Source organism: Canis lupus, chromosome 8 (assembly GCF_011100685.1).
Source record: "Canis lupus familiaris isolate Mischka breed German Shepherd chromosome 8, alternate assembly UU_Cfam_GSD_1.0, whole genome shotgun sequence".
NCBI lineage: Eukaryota > Metazoa > Chordata > Mammalia > Carnivora > Canidae > Canis > Canis lupus.
Window position 1 is genome coordinate 25,451,775 of NC_049229.1, and position 23,022 is coordinate 25,474,796.

The following is a 23,022-nucleotide window of genomic DNA, read 5'->3' on the forward strand; positions in this document are numbered from 1 at the left end:
AGCTTTCATACATTTGGAGTCTAGATAAACCTCAGAATGAGTTAATTTAATGAAAAATCAGTCTCTGTTACATAGCCAACTCACTTAGAAACATAGAATTGAAATACACCACAAACTGAATTGTCATTACATTAGGAGTTTTTCACAGCTTTATGAGGTATGGATATTCAAATAACTACATTGCCTGAAACATCACTTCCTGGTTGGTCAGTTGGTTTGTATGCTTATTTATTCATTTATTTTTGAAAACTCTAACTGAAGGAGATACATGGACTTGAGCTTTTAGACTTCCAAACAGAAAAACAAAGTCTTATTTGTCTAGAAAGACATATATATATATATATATATATATATATATATATTCCCATGTGAATTCACTAGATGTTTTGACATTCATAATTAGTCGACTAAAAATATATTGCAACAACTCATTACATTTAAACAATTAAAAAATGGAACTGTTATTAAATGTGTACACTCAAAATGTTCTCTGTCCTAGAATTTAGGTGCTTCAGAGGAAGGTATGTTGGATTAACAGAGTGGACACCCAAGAATATATGGTTGTCAAAATATATGATTGTCCCAATGGTTTACTAGAAAATTCACATTCAGTAAATTTAGCCACATATGAGAGTAAACAATTAGATAACATATATAAAAGGTCCCAGAATTCAAATCATGGTATTCTTAAGAGACTGATATTTGGGAAGACAAATTTAATTTAATAAATCAAAATTTAATCAAGCATATATCAAACTGTTTTAGTCCATTTGGACTGCTATAACAAAATACCACAGAGTGGGTAGCTTATGAACAGTAGAAATTTATTCTTCACAGTTCTGAAAGTTGTAAGTCCAAGATCAAGGTACTAGCATGGTGAAGGCCTTCTTCCTGGTTCATGCCCAGTGCCTTCTTACAGAGATTGTATAGAGTCTCCTTTATAAGGACACTAGTATCATTCATGGGACTCCATCCTCATGACTTAACGATCACTACCTTTCAAAGGCCCTGCCTCCTCATATCATAATGTTGAATGTTAGGATTTCAACATATGATTGGGGGAGGGAAAGGATTCATTTATACCACAGCGCAAGGCCAGGTTAGAGACTGAAGCTTGTTGTCATTTGCAACATGCAAAAAAATACTTAATAAAATTCTTATTGTGGATCAAGCATTGTGTATGAAATAATGATCAAAACAGGTAAAGGCTCTGACTTCCTGAAGCTTACAGTACAGTAGACATTGACTAAGCAATTATTTAAATCAAGATTTTGCTAAGTGCTATGAAGTAACCACTCCAGTGTTATAAAAGAGACCTCATTTAGTGTCACACTAAGGAAAGCCATCTAAGGACACTGGGATGGTCTATGAGTAGAAGTAAGCATAGCAAAGTCTGAGATTGGTCATGGAGAAGGGACTTTAAATATGCAGAATCCAACATTCATGCTCCTTTATCAAGGCTTCCCAAAATAAAAGATAATTTTTGTTGCTAGCTAGCTAGAAGAAACTCCTTAATATCTACTAATTACCTTGTTCTGCCTTCATGATCACCAACCAAACTTTTGATTAATGTAGTGCTTGATATAACTTGCCTTCAGTGTGAGAGGATGAGCCATAGTTCACATAATTGTGCATTTTATAAAATATTTTTGAATTATACTTTGACTTTACATGTTAGTAATCTGCAGAAAGAAAAAGCATTAACTTCAGCATTCTTGGCACATTTGTGTTTTTAGTAAAAATTAGCATATCATTGGGCTTTTCTCAGTCAGTGAATGAGACTAGTTAATGTATGACCAGCTCAGATATATGGATATTTTTAAAATGTGTCTCCAAAGGGGTGCCTGGATAGCTCAGTCAGTTAAATGTCCAAGTCTTGGTTTTGGCTCAGGTCATGATTTCAAGGTTGTGAGATGAGCCCTGCTCCAGGCTTTGGGCTCAGCAGGGGATCTGTTCCCCCTACCTCCTTTGGTGCCTCCCCCTGCTCTCCTGCACACTCTCTCTTGCCTGTGCTCAAATAAAATAAATAAACCTTTTTTAAAGATATGCTCCTCAAATTAGTCTGTATTTATCTAAGTCTTTACCATATTTTAGACAATGATAAATTCATTGAGACAAATGCTGTCTTATAGGGCTAGGGGTACCAGTTTGGATGATCAGAAGGATCTCTTAAGTTTATACAGTCTTCCTTGTTAAACAAGAACTATTAAAACTAATTTATAAAAATAGGGAAATATCTTATTTTAGCCTATTCAATGATTAGAAATGACTAGGAAAATAACTGAGTGGAAGTTATACTAAATAATTAAAGACTATAATTGATAATCAATATTACTTGTTTGCTCTCTCCAATGGAGATAGCATACATCTAGTTGAAGCATGATGAAATATAAATTTAAAAATGAAATATGAAAATAGACTGTAGTAATTTTTAACATTCATGGATGACAATTATCAAATATAATAGATTATTGAAAAAGTATTTTAGAAAATTGTTAATAGCAGTAGTAAATATCGACACAAACCAAAATCATTGCAATAAGTAAGTGCAAAGGAGATTATACAGATTAAAAAAAAACCTTCAGGAAATGATCTAATTCCCTTATCTACTAACTCTTAATATATATGTTTGCATGCATGTGTTTGTGTGTTTTCTTAATTAGTGTAACCTTTATCACATAGACTATATATTCAATATTACACTTGGTTTAACTGCATATTAACATGTCTTGTATTGCATTATTTATAGCAATGCACTCTGCTAAACTCTCAGACTGACATCTCTCAATGACAAAAAATAATCATTGAAAATGGAAGTCAGCTAAACCACAAATCAGTAACCAATGAATTTGTCTCATTTAAAATTCTTAAAATCCCTAAGAATTTTTAGGTCACAGAGGTTGGAAAGTTTTTCTGACAAAGCTAAATGTTGCAGTTGATATTCTTCTTTCTTAGAATAAATTTGCTAAGGTTATTAATTGGGAAATTTAATCATAACTATTTAGCATTAATATTAATTCTCTTTGTAATAGGCAAGAATTACATGAACTTGCATGTTACTTGATGTTAAATATGTAAACATTTTACCTTTAATATTCTATAAAGATTTTAAATATTGCACAAGTTGTGGTGTACACTCTTAAATGTTAACTTCCCTTATAGATGTTAGAGAGATGTATAGAGAAAAATACCCTGCAAGTATTTTTTCTTTCTAATCTAATCTTCAATTGCTTCAAACCCCACTTCTCTTCTCAGACCTCCCATATGACCACTTTCCCTCTACTTCTAGCCTACTTAATGCCTGGGCTTTTCTGTACCTTCATCCTCTGGTTCCTTCTGTCCAGGCTCAACTCCTCTGACTGCAAGAAAGAGCTTAAATATAGAAATATAAACTCTCATAAGCTGTATGAAAGTGGTCCTTTAAATTTTCACATATAACAAACAGGATTAAAATTTCCAAAATTCATTATTTCCAATATATCATTTTTTATTAAATTTTTGTTTAATGAAAGAGAGAGAGAGAGTGAGCTCATGCACAAACAGGATAGTGGCAGAGGTAGAGGGAGAAGCAGGCTCTCCACTGAGCAGGGAGCCCGATGAGGGGCTTGATCCCAGGACCCTGCAATCATGGCTTGAGCTGAAGTCAAACACTCAACCAGCTGAGCCACCCAGGTGCCCCCAATATATTATGTTTTTGATTATGTGGCTATATGGACAAATGAGCCATCATCCTGGTGAATAAAAAACAATATTTCCTCGAATTTCTAATTATGACTTTGCACCTACTCTTTCTTTAATTTATATTTCTAAGTTCATACTTTCAGTCTTTTATAACATAATCTCTTGGAAACATCCCCTGTACTATAATTTGAATAGACAAAGATTCTCCTTGTTAGAGAAGTTTCACTGCACTTGAAACTTTAAAAATTATCTCTGATGTGAAACCATTGTTGAAAGAGTAGCATGATTAAGACTTTCATAACAGAAAGCAAACTGATAGATTTTTTCCATTAAGTTTACTAATCTTAATAAAGGCAAAAAATATATATATATATATATATTTATTCTCTTTTTTTTCAGTCATGGTTACTTTGGTTACAAATGACAACACAGCTCAATCTATCCTTAGCACACACAAAAAAAAACCTAATGACTCAAAAGATGACACTGTCTTTAGGCATGGTTGGCTTCAGGAATTCAGTTGTTGAGAACTCTTTATTTCTCCCTTTCTCGCTCTGTTTGACTTCATTCTCAGATAGATGCTGTTCAAGTGAAGCAACAAGTTGCCCCAGGCAACTGCCAATTCATATATTCCTTGGAGGTTGGCATGCCAGAGAGAAAAATAAAAAGCATGTGTTTTTCCAGATAGCTTCAGTGAAAATCCCAACAAAGATTCTTATTAGCCCAGCTTGGGCCATAGGCTGCTTTTTTGGACTAAGTACTCATCCATGGAAGGAAGAACTGATAAGTCAGATGCATGCATATGCTTACCACTGGGACTTGAAAGTTATGTTCATCCCCCACTAAAACCACTCATTGATCAAGATAATGGTAAAATAGATCTTCAAAGATAGGCATCTTGAGCAAACAGAAAGAATACTTCTTGCTCTTTCTAAGCCTGAATCTACACATTAACTATTTTAAGGAAATTCAGATAACGCACTTTTATAATTTTGTGTTAAATATATATATCTAAATAAAACCTTGGAAGTTTCTTCAGCATGTAGTCATTACTAGCAAAGTAAAACATATTCTCAAAATATTAGTCTTTTTTAATGAATGAAATCCATGCATAGTATTCTGCATGCTGAGCAGCACTGCAACCAAGTAGATAGCAGTGGTTATATTTATGAATTGGGGAATATTTATAAACTGGTGTTAAAATAATCAACTCAAGATTATTTGAAGGAACAAAAATGAGTTTGCGGCTATTCTGATCTGTTTGTTTCTTCTCCTTTAATCTTTTATCTACCACTAGTTTATACATCCCTACTAATTTTGCTACATAATGACAGATACATGATGAAGTAACTAAGATATGAACTTTAATATCAGGATGAGTAGGGGTTTGTGAGGGCAATATTGCCTTTTCCTACTAGCTGTATGTCCTTGGGTAAATGTCTCAACTTCTTAGAATAGAAGATAAGATCAAATAGATTTAGAACACATGGCCATCCTTGTAGCCATTATCTTGCCAATGATATAATTTACTTTGCTCTAATACTTCACCTAAAAATCAATCCAACATCTGACTTTCCTGAATCTGAACTTATGAACACTTATAAACAAAATACATAGTTCTACTTGGCTGTGTCTGCTGATCTATATGGGTAGACTTCTAAGTCTACAAAGGCCTTCAGCACTTCCTAGAAATTCTCTAAATTTCCAGGGCATCTTTCTAATCTAATTTTCAATTACTTCAAACCCCTTTTCTCTTCTCAGACCTCCCATATGACCACTTTCTCTCTACTTCTAGCCTATGTAAAGCCTGGGCTTTTCTGTACCCTCATCCTTTGGTTCCTTCTGTCCAGGCTCAACTCCTCTGGCTTCAGATTTCATCTCCTCCTGCTTCTCTCAGGGCTGTCTCACTATTGATTTCCCTCTTCTTCTATATTTTACATTTTTTTCTCCCTAATGATAGCTTCTGCATTATTTTCTTATTGCTACTGTAAAAAATGACCACAAACTTAGTGGTTTAGAAACCTACACATTTATTATTTCACAGTTCTGGAGCTCAGAGATCTGAGATTGGTCCTAGAGGACTAAACTCAAGATGTCAGCAGAGCTCTGTTCCTCATGAAAGATTTATGGGAGAATCTGCTTCTTTACCTTTTCTGAATTCTAGAGGCTGCCTGGATTTCTTTGCTTGTGGCCTCCAGTTAGGAAGCATATGATTTCAATCTCTGCTTTCATCCTTAATCACATCTGCAAAGCCACTTGTGCTACTTAAGGAAATATGTTCACAGTTTTGAGGCTTAGAGATATAAGCATCTTCAGAGAACCATCATTCCGTCTGCCATCCTTCCCTATCATACTGCCCAATGCTCATTTCTAGTCTTTCCTCTTAGCCCTGCTATGTGATCACTTAATTTCTAACCTCTTCAGAAACAATCTCTTGGAGTTATCTACTTAGTTTTTGTTTTGTTTTGTTTTGTTTTGTTTTTTTATCACCCTACATACACATACACACACATTGTTAGAAACCAATTCCAGATCGGAGGAGGGGCAAGATGGCAGAAGAGTAGGGTCCCCAAGTCACCTGTCCCCACCAAATTACCTAGATAACTTTCAAATCATCCTGAAAATCTACGAATTCGGCCTGAGATTTAAAGAGAGAACAGCTGAAACGCTACAGTGAGAAGAGTTCGCGCTTCTATCCAGGTAGGAAGACGGGGAAAAAGAAATAAAGAAACAAAAGGCCTCCAAGGGGGAGGGGCCCGCGAGGAGCCAGGCTGAGGCCGGGGCGAGTGTCCCCAGGACAGGAGAGCCCCGTCCCGGAGACGCAGGAGCTGCACCATCTTCCCGGGCGGAAAGGGGCTCGTGGGGAGTTGGAGCAGGACCCAGGAGGGCGAGGATGCCCTCGGGTTCCCCGGGACAGTAACAGAGCAACTGCGCGCCCAGGAGAGTGCGCCGAGCTCCCTAAGGGCTGCAGCGCGCACGGCGGGACCCGGAGCAGCTCCGGGGGCTCGGGGGCGGCTCCGCGGAGGGGGCTGCGGGGCGGGAGCAGCTCGGGGGGGCTCGGGCGGGCTCGGGCAGAGGAAGAGGCTCCGTGCGGAGGGGGCTGCGGGGCGGGAGCAGCTCGGTGGCTCGGGGGCGGCTCCGCGGAGGGGGCTGCGGGGCGGGAGCGCGAATCCAACAGCGCAGGCCCCGGGCACAGGGCGCCGGGACACAGCCCGGGATCCGGCCTCCCCCGGGACAGGCAGAGGCCGGGAGGGCCCAGGACAGCGAGGACGCTCCTGCCCGAGCTGAGCAGATCAGCGGCCCCGCCCCGGAGCCTCCAGGCCCTGCAGACGGAGAGCTCTGGAGCTACTGCGGGGGCTGACTCCAGGGCTCCAGAGCTGGCCCCGCCATTGCGGTGGTTCCTCCTGGGGCCTCACGGTGTAAACAACCCCCACTGAGCCCTGCACCAGGCAGGGGCAGAGCAGCTCCCCCAAGTGCTAACACCTGAAAATCAGCACAACAGGCCCCTCCCCCAGAAGACCAGCTAGACGGACAAGGTCCAAAGGAAGTCAAGGGACTTAAAGTACACAGAATCAGAAGATACTCCCCTGTGGTTTTTTTTTTTTTTTCTTTTTGATTTCTGATTGCTTCCCCCACCCTTTTTCCCCCTTTCTTTCTTTTTCTTTCTCTTCTTCTTCTTTTTTCCTTTTTCCTTCCTTTTTTCTTTTTTCTTTTTTTCTTTTCTTTCCTTCTTTCTCTCTCTTTTTCTCCTTTTCCCAATACAACTTGCTTTTGGCCACTCTGCACTGAGCAAAATGACTAGAAGGAAAACCTCACCTCAAAAGAAAGAATCAGAAACAGTCCTCTCTCCCACAGAGTTACAAAATCTGGATTACAATTCAATGTCAGAAAGCCAATTCAGAAGCACTATTATACAGCTACTGGTGGCTCTAGAAAAAAGCATAAAGGACTCAAGAGACTTCATGAGTGCAGAATTTAGAGCTAATCAGGCAGAAATTAAAAATCAATTGAATGAGATGCAATCCAAACTAGAAGTCCTAACGACGAGGGTTAACCAAGTGGAAGAACGAGTGAGTGACATAGAAGACAAGTTGATGGCAAAGAGGGAAACTGAGGAAAAAAGAGACAGACAATTAAAAGACCATGAAGACAGATTAAGGGAAATAAACGACAGCCTGAGGAAGAAAAACCTACGTTTAATTGGGGTTCCCGAGGGCGCCGAAAGGGACAGAGGGCCAGAATATGTATTTGAACAAATCCTAGCTGAAAACTTTCCTAATCTGGGAAGGGAAACAGGCATTCAGATCCAGGAAATAGAGAGATCCCCCCCCTAAAATCAATAAAAACCGTTCAACACCTCGACATTTAATAGTGAAGCTTGCAAATTCCAAAGATAAAAAGAAGATCCTTAAAGCAGCAAGAGACAAGAAATCCCTGACTTTTATGGGGAGGAATATTAGGGTAACAGCAGACCTCTCCACAGACACCTGGCAGGCCAGAAAGGGTTGGCAGAATATATTCAGGGTCCTAAATGAGAAGAACATGCAATCAAGAATACTTTATCCAGCAAGGCTCTCATTCAAAATGGAAGGAGAGATAAAGAGCTTCCAAGACAGGCAGGAACTGAAAGAATATGTGACCCCCAAACCAGCTCTGCAAGAAATTTTAAGAGGGACTCTTAAAATTCCCCTTTAAGAAGAAGTTCAGTGGAACAATCCACAAAAACAAGGACTGAATAGATATCATGATGACACTAAACTCATATCTGTCAATAGTAACTCTGAACGTGAACGGGCTTAATGACCCCATCAAAAGGCACAGGGTTTCAGACTGGATAAAAAAGCAGGACCCATCCGTTTGCTGTCTACAAGAGACTCATTTTAGACAGAAGGACACCTACAACCTGAAAATAAAAGGTTGGAGAACCATTTACCATTCAAATGGTCCTCAAAATAAAGCAGGGGTAGCCATCCTTATATCAGACAAACTAAAATTTACCCCGAAGACTGTAGTGAGAGATGAAGAGGGACACTATATCATACTTAAAGGATCTATTCAATAAGAGGACTTAACAATCCTCAATATATATGCTCCGAATGTGGGAGCTGCCAAATATATAAATCAATTATTAACCAAAGTGAAGAAATACTTAGATAATAATACACTTATACTTGGTGACTTCAATCTAGCTCTTTCTATACTCGATAGGTCTTCTAAGCACAATATCTCCAAAGAAATGAGAGCTTTAAATGATACACTGGACCAGATGGATTTCACAGATATCTACAGAACTTTACATCCAACCTCAACTGAATACAATTCTTCTCAAGTGCACATGGAACTTTCTACAGAATAGACTGCACCCAAAAGCATAAGATACCTAGGAATAAACCTAACCAAAGAGGTAAAGGATCTATACCCTAAAAACTATAGAACACTTCTGAAAGAAATTGAGGAAGACACAAAGAGATGAAAAAATATTCCATGCTCATGGATTGGCAGAATTAATATTGTGAAAATATCAATGTTACCCAGGGCAATTTACACGTTTAATGCAATCCTTATCAAAATATCATGGACTTTCTTCAGAGAGTTAGAACAAATTATTTTAAGATTTGTGTGGAATCAGAAAAGACCCCGAATAGCCAGGGGAATTTTAAAAAAGAAAACCATATCTGGGGGCATCACAATGCCAGATTTCAGGTTGTACTACAAAGCTGTGGTCATCAAGACAGTGTGGTACTGGCACGAAAACAGACACATAGATCAGTGGAACAGAATAGAGAACCCAGAAGTGGACCCTGAACTTTATGGTCAACTAATATTCGATAAAGGAGGAAAGACTATCCATTGGAAGAAAGACAGTCTCTTCAATAAATGGTGCTGGGAAAATTGGACATCCACATGCAGAAGAATGAAACTAGACCACTCTCTTGCACCATACACAAAGATAAACTCAAAAGGGATGAAAGATCTAAATGTGAGACAAGATTCCATCAAAATCCTAGAGGAGAACACAGGCAACACGCTTTTTGAACTTGGCCACAGTAACTTCTTGCAAGATACATCCACGAAGGCAAAAGAAACAAAAGCAAAAATGAACTATTGGGACTTCATCAAGATAAGAAGCTTTTGCACAGCAAAGGATACAGTCAACAAAACTCAAAGACAACCTACAGAATGGGAGAAGATATTTGCAAATGACGTATCAGATAAAGGGCTAGTTTCCAAAATCTATAAAGAACTTATTCAACTCAACACCAAAGAAACAAACAATCCAATCATGAAATGGGCAAAAGACATGAAGAGACATCTCACAGAGGAAGACATAGACATGGCCAACATGCACATGAGAAAATGCTCTGCATCACTTGCCATCAGGGAAATACAAATCAAAACCACAATGAGATACCACCTCACACCAGTGAGAATGGGGAAAATTAACAAGGCAGGAAACCACAAGTGTTGGAGAGGATGCGGTGAAAAGGGAACCCTCTTACGCTGTTTGTGGGAATGTGAACTGGTGCAGCCACTCTGGAAAACTGTGTGGAGGTTCCTCAGAGAGTTAAAAATAGACCTGCCCCATGACCCAGCAATTGCACTGTTGGGGATTTACCCCAAAGATTCAGATCCAATGAAACGCCAGGACACCTGCACCCCGATGTTTCTAGCAGCAATGTCCACAATAGCCAAACTGTGGAAGGAGCCTCGGTGTCCATCGAAATATGAGTGGATAAAGAAGATGTGGTTTATGTATACAATGGAATATTACTCAGCCATTAGAAACGACAAATACCCACCATTTGCTTCAACGTGGATGGAACTGGAGGGTATTATGCTGAGTGAAGTAAGTCAGTCGGAGAAGGACAAACATTATATGTTCTCATTCATTTGGGGAATATAAATAATAGTGAAAGGGAATATAAGGGAAGGGAGAAGAAATATCAGAAAGGGAGACAGAACGTAAAGACTGCTAACTCTGGGAAACGAACTAGGGGTGGTGGAAGGGTAGGAGGGTGGGAGGTGGGGGTGAATGGGTGACGGGCCCTGAGGGGGGCACTTGACGGGATGAGCACTGGGTGTTATTCTGTATGTTGGTAAATTGAACACCAATAAAAAATAAATTTATTAAAAAAAAAAAAAAGAAACCAATTCCATCAAGGCCACTGTGATTTTTTATCACAAGCTCCTTTTCAGTTTCTGCCTTACTTGACCTTTTGGAAACATTTATGCCATTGACAACACATTCCTTCTTGAAAAACATTTTTATAGGCTTCTGTAGAATCTACCTTTCTAGTTTTCCACCTATGTCTGTTTGTCTTTCTTTCTTTCTTCTGTGTTTCAGGATTTTTTTTTTTTGCATATAATTTTCATGTTAGTTTATTTTTGGGTTCTATTCATAGCCTTATTCTCTCTCTCTCTCTCTCTCTTTAAAAGATTTTATTTATCTATTCATGAGAGACACACACACACAGAGGCAGAGACACAGGCAGAGGGAGAAGCAGGCCCCACGGCAGGAGCCCGATGCAGGACTCGATCCGGGACTAGATCCCGGGACTCGATCCTGGGACTCAATCCTGGGACTCCAGGATCAAGCCCTGGGCTGAAGGCAGGCACTAAACTGCTGAGCCACCCAGGGATCCCCCATAGCCTTATTCTCTATACTGTACATAGTTTCTTGTAACTTGTCTCAAATATATTACCATCAAATTCTTTTAGGAATACCAAGGGCTTTCTAGTTTCTATTTTTAGTATATCTCTCTTTTTTATTTCTATTTTAGAGAGAGGAGGAGAAGAGAGACAGAGAGACAGAGAATCTCCAGGAGACTCCCAACTGAGTGTGGAATACACGTGGGGCTTAATCCCAGGACCTTGAGATTATGACCTGAGCCAAAACCAAGACTTGGTCATTTAACCAACTGAGTCACCCATGTGCCCCTGAAATTATTATTCTTTGAATGAAGACCCTGATATCCTCATTTTGCAAATTATAGACCCAGTTCTACTCTTAGATAAAATTTTCATTTCTTAATAGAGCTTATAAGACTTTCAAAACTGGGTCCTTTCCTCTATCTGTTCAGCCACTTATATTGCTCTGTCTGCAACTACACCACACTATACCACACTACAACACACACACACACACACACACACACAGAAAGGAAACACACACACCCATACATACATACCCATCAGGCATCTGCTGTCCATCTCCAACTCTCTATTAAACTACTTTTCAATCTGTAGATCTACTTCAAAATTACTTTCTCTGACAAGCCTTACGATACACCATCCCAGAGCTAGCCCCAATAACTGATTATCTCTACTTCTCTCTTATGGCACTCATCTCTCTCTGTGGTAGCTGTTATTTCCTTCTTTTTATGTCTTCTGCATGATGCTAAGGTATTTACTACTTTATCCATAGTGTGCTATATAGTTCCCATAGTATTGTAGATATTTATATGTACTTAATATTTAATTGTGAATGGGAAAAACAGTAATTTTCCTTTTCTTATTTTTTAAATAGAAATACACAGGTAGGATCATCTGGGTGGCTCAGTAGGTGAAGCATCTGCCTTTGGTTCAGGACATGATCTTAGAGTCCTGAGATTGAGCCCCATATCAGGTTCTTTGCTCAGTGGGGATCCTGCTTCTCCCTCTACCTCTGCTGCTCCCTCTGCTTGTGTGCTCTCTCTCTCTCTAAGTAAACAAATAAAATCTTATTTTTTAAAAAAGAAATACAAAGGTAAATGCTAACTCTGTCTAAGTAATATGGACCTGTGCCAGCAAATAAAACATACTTATATTTCTATTTGATCAGATTTGCACATCTACCAAAATTCAGGGAAACACTATCATCTTGGGTTTTACTTCTACAAATATCATAAGAAAAGGGAGTATTTTTCAAACCAGAGCACAACACTTCAAAATTATAGCATTTGTATTTAACTACTCTCTTTTTTTTACTTTTATAGGGATGGTCTTTTATTGTTATATAAGTATTATTATTCTGAAAAAACAAGACTATTGTTAGCTAAACCCTATGATGAAGACCAAAAAAAGTAAAAAATTTTAAGGTCAATTTTCCTGCACTACTATGATTTTTAAAATAACCCTATTTTTAAAATAACCCATATAAATAAAAGACAATGGGGGAAATGAACTTATAAATGCATAGAGGAGAGAGATATATCCTAAGGTTTTTGTTTTGTTTGTAAATGAATAGCATCATGGCTCACAATGCTTGAAAGGCATTACAAAGTAAGAAGGCATTACAAAGTAAGTGTCTACAAATGTTGAAGGTGGATCAGGGTGAGAAATATTTCTGCACCACATAATTTTGTCCTAATGCCTAGTCTCGAGTTCCTCAGAAGTGTTAGGCAGTATAATAAATCTGAATTGGCTATAGCTCTACAAAATTATTTAGACTTTATTATCATCAATCACTGAATGATGATCATCATTCTCATGAGACAATATTTACTAAGAATCCCACAGTGCTCAAAATGCTAGGGGAATTGCAATAAATAAGAATATAGTATCTTAATTTGATTAATTTATAATTTTTGAATTTTATTTTAAATTCTATTAAACAAGGACCCTCTTCCTTGTTACACAAATGAAAATGTGAATTTACTTTCTTAAGTCTTGTCATTTATGTTTCTGCAAACTGATTTTACCACATGTCCATGTAGCTCCATTAACCTGAGAGCATTTCTCATATGTGTAAAGGAGCAGGAAGATTAAGCTAGGTAAAAACTTACAGACACTATCAGCTTTAGTGAAACTAATAAAAAATAATAAAACATAAAACTAATTGAAAAATGATGCATAGAAGTACAAGAAAATCATGTGATCATATGACCCAGGAAGAAAGGATTTATATGCTGAGCACACATATGGCTCCAGCATAAAAAACAGATGTTCTCCCTAGCACTATTCTATAACCGTATTTGGGTACAGCTCAGAGGCAGGGGTGAGTGGTAGGTAAGGGATTGCCAGTCAGATCCAGGCTGTGTTCATTAGAGAAGTGGTGACAGGTGATAACGGAAACTCATTTTTCCCTTTCAAGAGCTATCTGCTAAAGGAGAATTGTCAGTCAGCCTTTGGGACTCTTTGCCCATGTGCAGATGTTACACTTCTTTTGGTGCATACTCAGGTCTGTCATTAACACCTTCACAGTCTCCTATATTTGGGCGGAGAAGAGAGTGTGTTTCCCTCTTATGGGGGAAACACACTCAGTTTTTTGCTCTGCCATAGTTAAAAACAAAATGGTAATTCTTTCTGGGACCTCATTTATGCTTTAGATGTTCTAGTTTGAAAATTTAGGTTCCTCCTCAATGTTATGACAAGGTTTACCATTTGTCTGAATATACCACTGCCTTAGAAAATGGGAAGCTAATTAGCAAGGCAATAGATCTTTCCTCATCCTGTCTCACTTTTACTACTTATTTTTATTATTTTTTAAAGATTTATTTATTTATTTTGAGAGAGAGAGGTGAGGGAGGGGCAGAGGGAGAGAGAATTACAAGCAGACTCTCCACTGGGTGAAGTACTATACAGAGCTCAATCCCAGGACTCAGATCATGACCTAAGCCAAAAACAAGAGTTGGCTGTTTAACTGACTGAGCTGCCCAGGAGCTCCTTAGCACTTATTATTACTATTTTTTAGATTTTATTTATTTATTCATGAGAGACACAGGGAGAGAGAGAGGCAGAGACAAGAGAGAAGCAGGTTCCCTGCAGGAGCCCAATATGGGACTTGATCCCAGGACCCGGGGATCATGACCTGAGCCAAAGGCAGACTCAACCACTGAGCCACCCAGATGCCCCCTTACCACTAATTTTTAATGCTGTCCCACCCTTGATTATGCAAGCTAGTTGTTTGCTGAAATGTCTTTCCTCAAAGTTTAAAAAAGAAAGAAAAAAATCACCTCAAAGGCCTATTGATTTTTTAAGCATGTTCTAGTATTGCAAGTTAGAGATGGAATGGTAATTAGTTTATGGTTGAAGGTTGATTTCCTGTTCTCAAGAGCAAGGATGATATGTTATGCTTATTAGTAATAAATAACTTAGAAATTGTTAGAATAGGCACTCAGGATATACACGTGGAATTTAAACGCTGCATAGCCAGGGTTTATGACTATAAATATGATGCAGTTTTTATTCCCTTGATGACAAAGTGATGGTCACGAATGTCTGGTACTTCTGTTGGGCACACTGTTATATTGTACTCTTAATATTCCTGTTTAAAAAGGGTGTATTCAGGTGACTGGCTCAGTTTATGAAATGTGGGCAGAAATAATGTGTCATCTTTGGAATGGAAGCCTAAGCAGCCAGTGCATGCCATATTGCATTTCCTTCCTCATTAACTGCCATACCTCAATCCTGAAAGGAAGAGATAGGGCTTCTGCCAACCTTAAGGAGCTGGAATTAATAGAATCTCCTGCCAGCCTACATCAAACGGACAACTTGGGTGAAAAACAAACATTTGATGTTGTTAGCCACGAGGATTGGGGATTATTTGTTACTGCAATATAACATAGCCCTCCTGACTTAGGCGAAGTGAAATCAAAACTGAAACTAAAAGAAGGAATAGGAATTAATTGGAAGAAAGGAAAGGGAGGAGTATTCTAAACAAAGAAGGTTGTCATAGGCAAGGGGACAAACAGATTTCAAAGTTCATCTTTGGGGGGAAAAAAATCACAAAATTAGGAACTTGGGCTTGATAAAATCAAGGAAATATCCAAATATAGGTTTTTAACCACATATTGAAGACAATGAACAGAATTGGTGAAGTTTTCAATGAAATATGGTATGAAGGACATATCAAGTATATATTAGGAAGAATCAAAGTGTACTTTTACTAGAAAGCATGTACTTCCTAGCAATCTTGTGTTACCCTCCCTACTCCTTTCTGTAGCCCATAATAATTATGATCTGTAAGGACTCCTCAAATCCAACTTTTGGCCTCTCAGAAATCTGTAGGTTTTTTTTTTATGTCTTTATAGCCCATAAGTATTTAAAAAGATGTACCAGAAAATTAAGCCAAATGAAACTTACAGATGCTGAGTTTTAGTGAAACTTAGGATATTGCCCCAATTACAAAACAAGATATTGCAAATAAGGTTGAAAATTTAAATGGAATAGAAGTTATATTATAACATATTTCTTTAATATTAATTTAAATGTTTTTAAAATATTATATTTGAATAGTAAATATTACATAGGGATTCTTTTTATTTCAATTCGAACTTCTATTCAAAATGTAAAAGAGAGCTCCTGGGTGGCTTGGTGGGCTAAGCTTCTGCCTTCAGCTCAAGTCATGATCTCAGGGTCCTGAGACTGAGCCCCATGTTGGGTTTCCTGCTCAGTGTGAAATCTGTTCTTTTCTCTCCGTCTGCCCCTTTCCCTGCTCTCCGTCTGCCCCTTTGCCTGCTTGTGCCCCTTTCCCTGCCCCTTTCCCCTTTCCCCACTCTCTCTCTCTTTCTCTAATAAATAAGTTAATAAATAATAAATTTCAAAAATAAAATGTAAAAGAAATGGCTCTTGAAAATACTGACGAATAAAGCAAAAGGATACATACAGTACTCTCTTCCTGCTGCTTGTCAATCAGCCTATCCATGGACAGAAAGGGTAATAATACCTATGTGCTCATAGAATTTAGATGATCTCAACATGTGATCTCAGTTCCGGGTTTATACCTTTACTGAGTGTAAACAAGGACTCATACTCTATAGTCATAGCCAATCCCTTGGGCACAAAGTTCTTTGCATGGCATCCTTTACAATAGATTTCAATTTCTTTCTTATACAATTGTTGATTCAAAATCCCTCCCACACTTGGCACATAGGAAACGATTTTTTGTGCTAAGTTTTTCCAGCTCCAATTACCTCCTCAGCAGCATTACAGAATCCCCACATGTGGAACACTTCCCAGAACCTCTGTATTTCCTTTTCTTTTTAAAAGAATATTTTATTTATTCATGAGAGATACAGAGAGAGAAGTACAGACACAGGCAGAGAGAGAAGCAGGCTCCTTTGCAGGGCGCCCCATAATCTGGGGACTCCAAGATCAAGCCCTGAGTGGAAGGCACACGTTCAGCCACTGAGCCACCCAGGTGTCCCAGTGCCTCTGTATTTCTGAGAAAATTTCAAAGTGTTTGGGTCTCTGGTAGCCATATGTGGTTGAACACATTCGGGTTTGCTGCCCATCCTTTCCCCACTGCCCATGACGAAAGTGCCAGTGCCCTGGCTGCAATGGTAGCCTTCCAGCCTATCCTTCCTTCCATACCAAGTTTTGCAAGTAGATCTCTTCATCATGCATCATTGCTGCCATACCATCTAAATTTGTCCTGCAACCCATGCATAGAGAGCACCAGCAGTGGAAGCTTCTGCCAGCACCTTGAATCTCTTCCGCATGGTTCACAGTGTTCCCACAGCCCCCATTCTTGTTTCTAGCTCCCCAGGTGAGCAATTGAATTGGAGTTAGGACCACACATTGCTGGTGGGATCTAGGAAGGCAAACCAGAGGGAGCCCTAGGGGAGTCAGGGAGCCCAGGAAAGCCTTTACAAGGTTGGATGTATGGACAATTATTTCATGGAGTCTTTATATTTTCATTTTTTCCCAATAATCGTATATTATCTCAATACTGATTAATTTGTGTATTTAATTGCTGAATGCTGGTCCTTTAAAAAGCACCAGTTATTATTAAATTTACTGTTAGTTGAAATTATTCTTGTTCTTTAAGAACCATTATTTATTTCTTAATACTACGCATATTCAATTATTTTTCTTTAGATTCTTAAAAAATAATAACTATTGGGAAAAAACAATTCAAACAAAATGCAAACTAATTTGGTTACAAATCTTCAAAATAATTGTCAAATTTCATTGACTATTTTGTTGTTCTATAGTTAGTATGGAAATAAATGGGCTATAAATAATCAGGCTTGTGAAATATAAATCTAAGCTTGTCAAGCTTAGCTAGTTAGAAAGTGTTGTTTTTTTTTTTTTGTATTTCCGTTAGTCATAAAAGATATGTAGAATTGCTTCCATGTCAGTTTTAAGTAGCTGAACATTTCTATATATGCATATTGCCTAGGGATATTGGAAATAGAAATTCCCCCAAAATTAAGTACCAGATTGTCAAGAAGCATAAACACAAGGGGTAAAATTTTACCTTTAGCTATGTTAATGCAAATCTAGTCACAGTCATGAATATATTATTTTTATTCTTCTGAATCAGAGATTGCTATATCAGAAATAGAAATTTAGCCCATTTATCCTGTGGATATAATGCATTACATATGTACCAGAGAGCAAATCTTTTTTTGTTCCTTTTTTTTTTTCCTGGTAATACAAAATAGAGCTAGTAGCTCCTTTTCTTATAGAATCTGAGAAGTCTCTCCAACCCTAATATGGCTAAGCAACCAACAAGATCATTATTTTAGTGTAAATCAGAATAGTGCTTGATATAAATCATTTCAGTGTAAATCAGACTCAGTGCCTGAGTTCACTGAATTGATCGGTGAGCTTAGTGAACCACGGGCTAATTGCATGAAGCAACCCTACCTATCATGAAATTGATGAGTTATTTTTCGGTCTTGATCAAATTGAAGAGTCATTTTAGTATTGTGTAGACAAAGTTCAAATTTATCAGAATTTTCCCAGGACACTATCTAGATGGCTATATTTCCCATAAATACATATTTGGAGGTATAGTACAGAGTGTGTGTGTGTAGAGGGGAATGGGAGTTCGTAGTCCTTAGATATCATGTAATATATTGCATTATTATGTTTGCTTACTTTACCACTCAAAATGCAGAAGCCATAGATAACAACTAAACATTATTTCAGATAAGAAAATGCAATATCTTTGAGTTTTTATTTAAAATGGAAACACACCAAGATAATTTGAAACTATGTCTTCATTAATATTTTAGCTTATATTCATATTGCTGATGTACATATCAAAGTATTATTTTTTCCTGTCATTTATTTTAGTTGTTTTCATGAACTCCACAGCAGAATTGTAGATGGGTATGCTGGAATGATAAGATATCCATAAATAGACACACTGGACATTCTATAAATTACCATGTATTTAACTTGTCTAGGAGCTGATCTTGAAGAGAGATCATGAATCATAATAATCCAAGTGCTGTGTCCCAATACATAAAGATAGCTAGTATTTACTGAGTAGTTGGATAGACCAGGTATAATCCAAGGGTTTTACCTGAATTTTAATTTGGTCTTCTCAACAGCCCTGTGATATATGCACTGTTACTACCTATTATTTGCACATGAGAAAAGTAAGGCTTAGAGAGTTTAAGTCACTAATTTTAGCAGTATAACTTGTGGTCTTTTTTTCCTCTAGTTTTATTGAGAAATAATTGACATGTATCACTGTATAAGTTTAAGGTATACAGTATGATGGCTTGATTTACATGAATTGTGAAATGACTACCACAATAGGCTTAGCTAATATCCATCACCTCTTATAGATAAAATAAAAAGAAAGGGAAAAAAATGTCCCTTTGTGATACATACATAGCTTGTCTTCTTAAACAACGTGATGTAACAATGTGGGATTTTCCTCAATGTAAGAGTTCCTTGAATAGCAAGATTAATTTTGTGCAATTAGCAAAGTAAAATTTAAACCAAGCTTTCATTCTGTCTTTAACACTTACCACATTGGAACACTGGAACTTTCAATGCTGTTACCAGTGCCTCATAGGATGAATATAATGCCATGACCAAAAGGAAAAAGAGGAAAGCCATAGAGGGACATAGAAAGCAGATTGACATTACTGAGGCTTATCACATGGCTCCACTTGAAACATCAAATAATGGAGTGTTTAAAGAATCAGAGCTAATAGGTCAATTCATTTCTTTACATAGGTGCTCTTATTCTTTTCAGATATAAATTAGTCCAATCATATCAAATATCATGCACTGTGTGTAGAGTTGGGTAATGATCTCCATCAAATAATGAGTGTGGAGGGTACACTTCACTCTGAGTGCCTTCTGTTCCAGCTGTTTCTACTTATCTTAATTTTCTTAATTGGGTTACGATTAGGCTGTGAATGAGATGTTAACATGGGAATTGGAGCTTTTCAACAAAAGGGTTTACTTTCTTTATTGTTTTGTGGTTCTTAACTTTCAGAGGCCTATTTCTTGCTACATGTTAATCAAAAATATTACAAAGTGTTTAAGATAAGCTTATGCTGTATAAAGAATAACCTATTTACATCCCTGCAGATCTAACAACTTGCCTGCAAGAAAACCACTGTTTGGGAAAAAATTCAATTTCTTTAGGTGATGAGATGTTTGTTTAAAAACTATTATAATTTCTCATCTGTTTCTTTCATTGTCTCCAGGCCTGACTTCACTTACTAATAGGAAAGCTCTCAGCTGAACAAGGTTGGGGTTGCAATAGTAAAAGTGAAGTCCAGGGTCTTGCCATTGAAGGTCTTACCTTCATATCAACGGCATCAGCATCACCTGGGAAATTGTTGGAAATTCAGACTCTTAGACTCAGTTTAGCTTCAATCCTATTGAAACCGAATCTGCATTTTAACAAGATCTCCAGGTAATTTATATGCACATTAAAGTTGAGAAACCCTGTTAGAGTCTGATTATAGCAACAAATGAAAGGCAATTCCAAATTTTAAAAAAAGGAATTAATTGTCTTGTGCATTCTGATCATATATTAAGAACATATGAAATCCCAGCTAGGTAAAGTAGTCTTATGACAATTAGATTTAAATTTTTAATAGCATCAGTACTTCAGATTTTAAAAATAGGTTAAAAGATTTAAAAAGCATTATGTAAGAAAGGTACAGAACCAGAGTTCAGTTGGCAAGTGTTATTACATTGGTTCCTTATGCTGTTATTCTCTAAGGAAGCAAGACAATCCAATTTTCTTATCCTATATGGGTCAGTGGTGCCCTATGTTTGAAGACTGACGTAAGGCTCTAGAGTCTGTGGAAAGCATTTCATTCCATCCGTAACTTTCCCCACTGTTTTCTTACTTGTTTTAATAATTGTAAGCCTTTTATTTATCATTTAATTTCACTTTACTCAATGAAGTGTACTCTACCATTAAAAAAAAATTAACCAGTAACATATTTTCAGAACCTCTTTTCCAAAGGAACAGAGTTCTTGAGGAATGCTGTGCGACTATTTGAGTTGCCAGCACTTGTCAAGGTGACTTAGTTGAGATTTTTACAGTTACCTTTGAGAGGCAGAAGACACGTGTGAAGGTTTTCTTTTCTAAAAATATTTATTTATTCATGAGAGACACACAGAGAGGCAGAGACACAGGCAGAGAGAGAAGCAGACTCCCCGATATGGGACTCAAGCCCAGGACACTGTGATCACACCCTGATCCAAAGGCAGGCACTCAACCACTGAGCCACCCAGGCATTCCCCACCTGTGAAGGTTTTCTTTTCTTTTCTTTCTTTTCTTCTTTTCTTTTCTTTTCTTTTTTTTCTTTTCTTTTCTTTTCTTTTCTTTTCTTTTTTTAAGATTTTTTAATTTACTTATTCATGAGAGACACAGAAGGAGAGAGAGAGACAGGGACACAGGCAAAGGGAGAAGCAGGCTCCATGCAGGGAGCCTGATATGGGACTCGATCCCCAGTCTCCAGGATCATGCCCTGGGCTGAAGGTAGCGCTATACTGCTGAGCCACCCAGGCTCCCGGAAGGTTTTCATCCTGTTAGTGGTCACTGTTATCTTTCTTCACTTGTTTCTTGGCTGTCCTGAGATTTTAAAATGTCATCAACAAATTTTATCTGTACTTTAATTATTGGACTACCCAATTCCTGGCTGAAGAAGGTTTTTTAAAATTTCTATAACTGATCTGATGGCTAGGAGTGGTACTATTTAGAATGATTTACCCAGGCTTAATGATTATTTCTGTGCAATTTTCCATGCACTTCATTTTATCCACATTATTTCATCACTCAGAATGTCAGTATGTCCCTGTCCTATAGCTTCCTTTACTATCATCATCAAATATTAGCAGTCCAGATAGCTCAAGCCTGCAGGGACTAGGCTTCTGATGCTTCCATAATGATTATAGAACTTGAATATATCTCCTGATCTGTAACTGTATTCTGAGATAATGATGGGATTGCCATCTTTTGCATTCTGTTTACCTGCCACATGTTGATTAAGGCAGCAAACACTGGTTCCATATATTGCTGGCCAAGTATGTCATTCCTTATTTCTACACAGTCTCTTCACTGGAAGAAGATTATATGCTTCTGATCAACTCAATCCCTTTCTGTATACCCTCGTAGGTACACATCGGACATTTCTTCCAGTGGATCTCTGTGGCCTTCTGTACTGTTTACTGCCTGAGCACCGTTTTTTGGGGATAAAGATATACTTTGTGTGTTTACATCTCATCCCATCATCAGAGAATATGGCAATCTTTGTAGACTTTGCTTCTTGGTATATCTATGCCTTTGTGCATTACCTGTGTAGAAAGTTGAATTTCTAGAAATTTGAAGCTCTTTTCTATAGTGTCCCCTTCCTGATGCTTTGTCCTTATCATTGTGGCAACTCTTTTTCATGCTGGACTAGATGGGGTGTTTCTACTCACTGCTGGATCTTTTGTGGCCTAATAACCATATTCACATTCTCCATGCTAGCATCAGCCAACAATTTGATTTTGATACTATTTTGTTACCTCCAAGAATAAACCCAAATAACACAGGTATACAAATGTCTTCATTGTCTCTATGACGCTTCTTAAAGGGTAGGAGGAGAATCGGTAAAGTATCCTCCAGACTGAGAAGGAATTTTGAAACCAAAATATAATGCAAGCCACAACATACTGTTTACACAGAGTTTTAGTCAGGGTAACTTAGTGACAGAAAGAAAGTGGGGCTGACGATCCAGGGCATCCACAACAATTCTCTGCTCCCATTCTCTGAAGATATTCGTCACCAAGCCTTGACCTTAATCCCCAGCTCCTATAGAGATAAGGACAGGGTGGTGGGGTCACATGGTAGTTATCTCCAGTGGGGCCATCTGTACACCAGTCATTTCTAATGGCTAGCTAAAGTGGAGATTGCTATACTTTCTTTCCCTTTAGGGAAAATCAGAACAAGCCTTTCTGCATTCTGATCAGGGCTTACATTAACTTCCAGGGGGCCTAGAACATGTAGCCTTGAGGGAGGGACATCATTGTTTGGACAACAAGATGGAAGGCCAAAGATGGAGTCAGTGTTGTCATCACTCCTATAGAGGCTTTACTTCCTTCAAAGAATTTTGGAAAATGTGGCAGAAATTTAAGATTAAATTTATATATAAGATATTAGTATAT

General features: G+C 37.9%; 1 pseudogene; it reads right to left on the minus strand.

The window, feature by feature from the left end:
- LOC111097260 overlaps window positions 1–22,267 on the minus strand; it is a 121,294-nt pseudogene extending 99,027 nt beyond the window's left edge.
- Window positions 22,268–23,022: the final 755 nt, after the last annotated feature.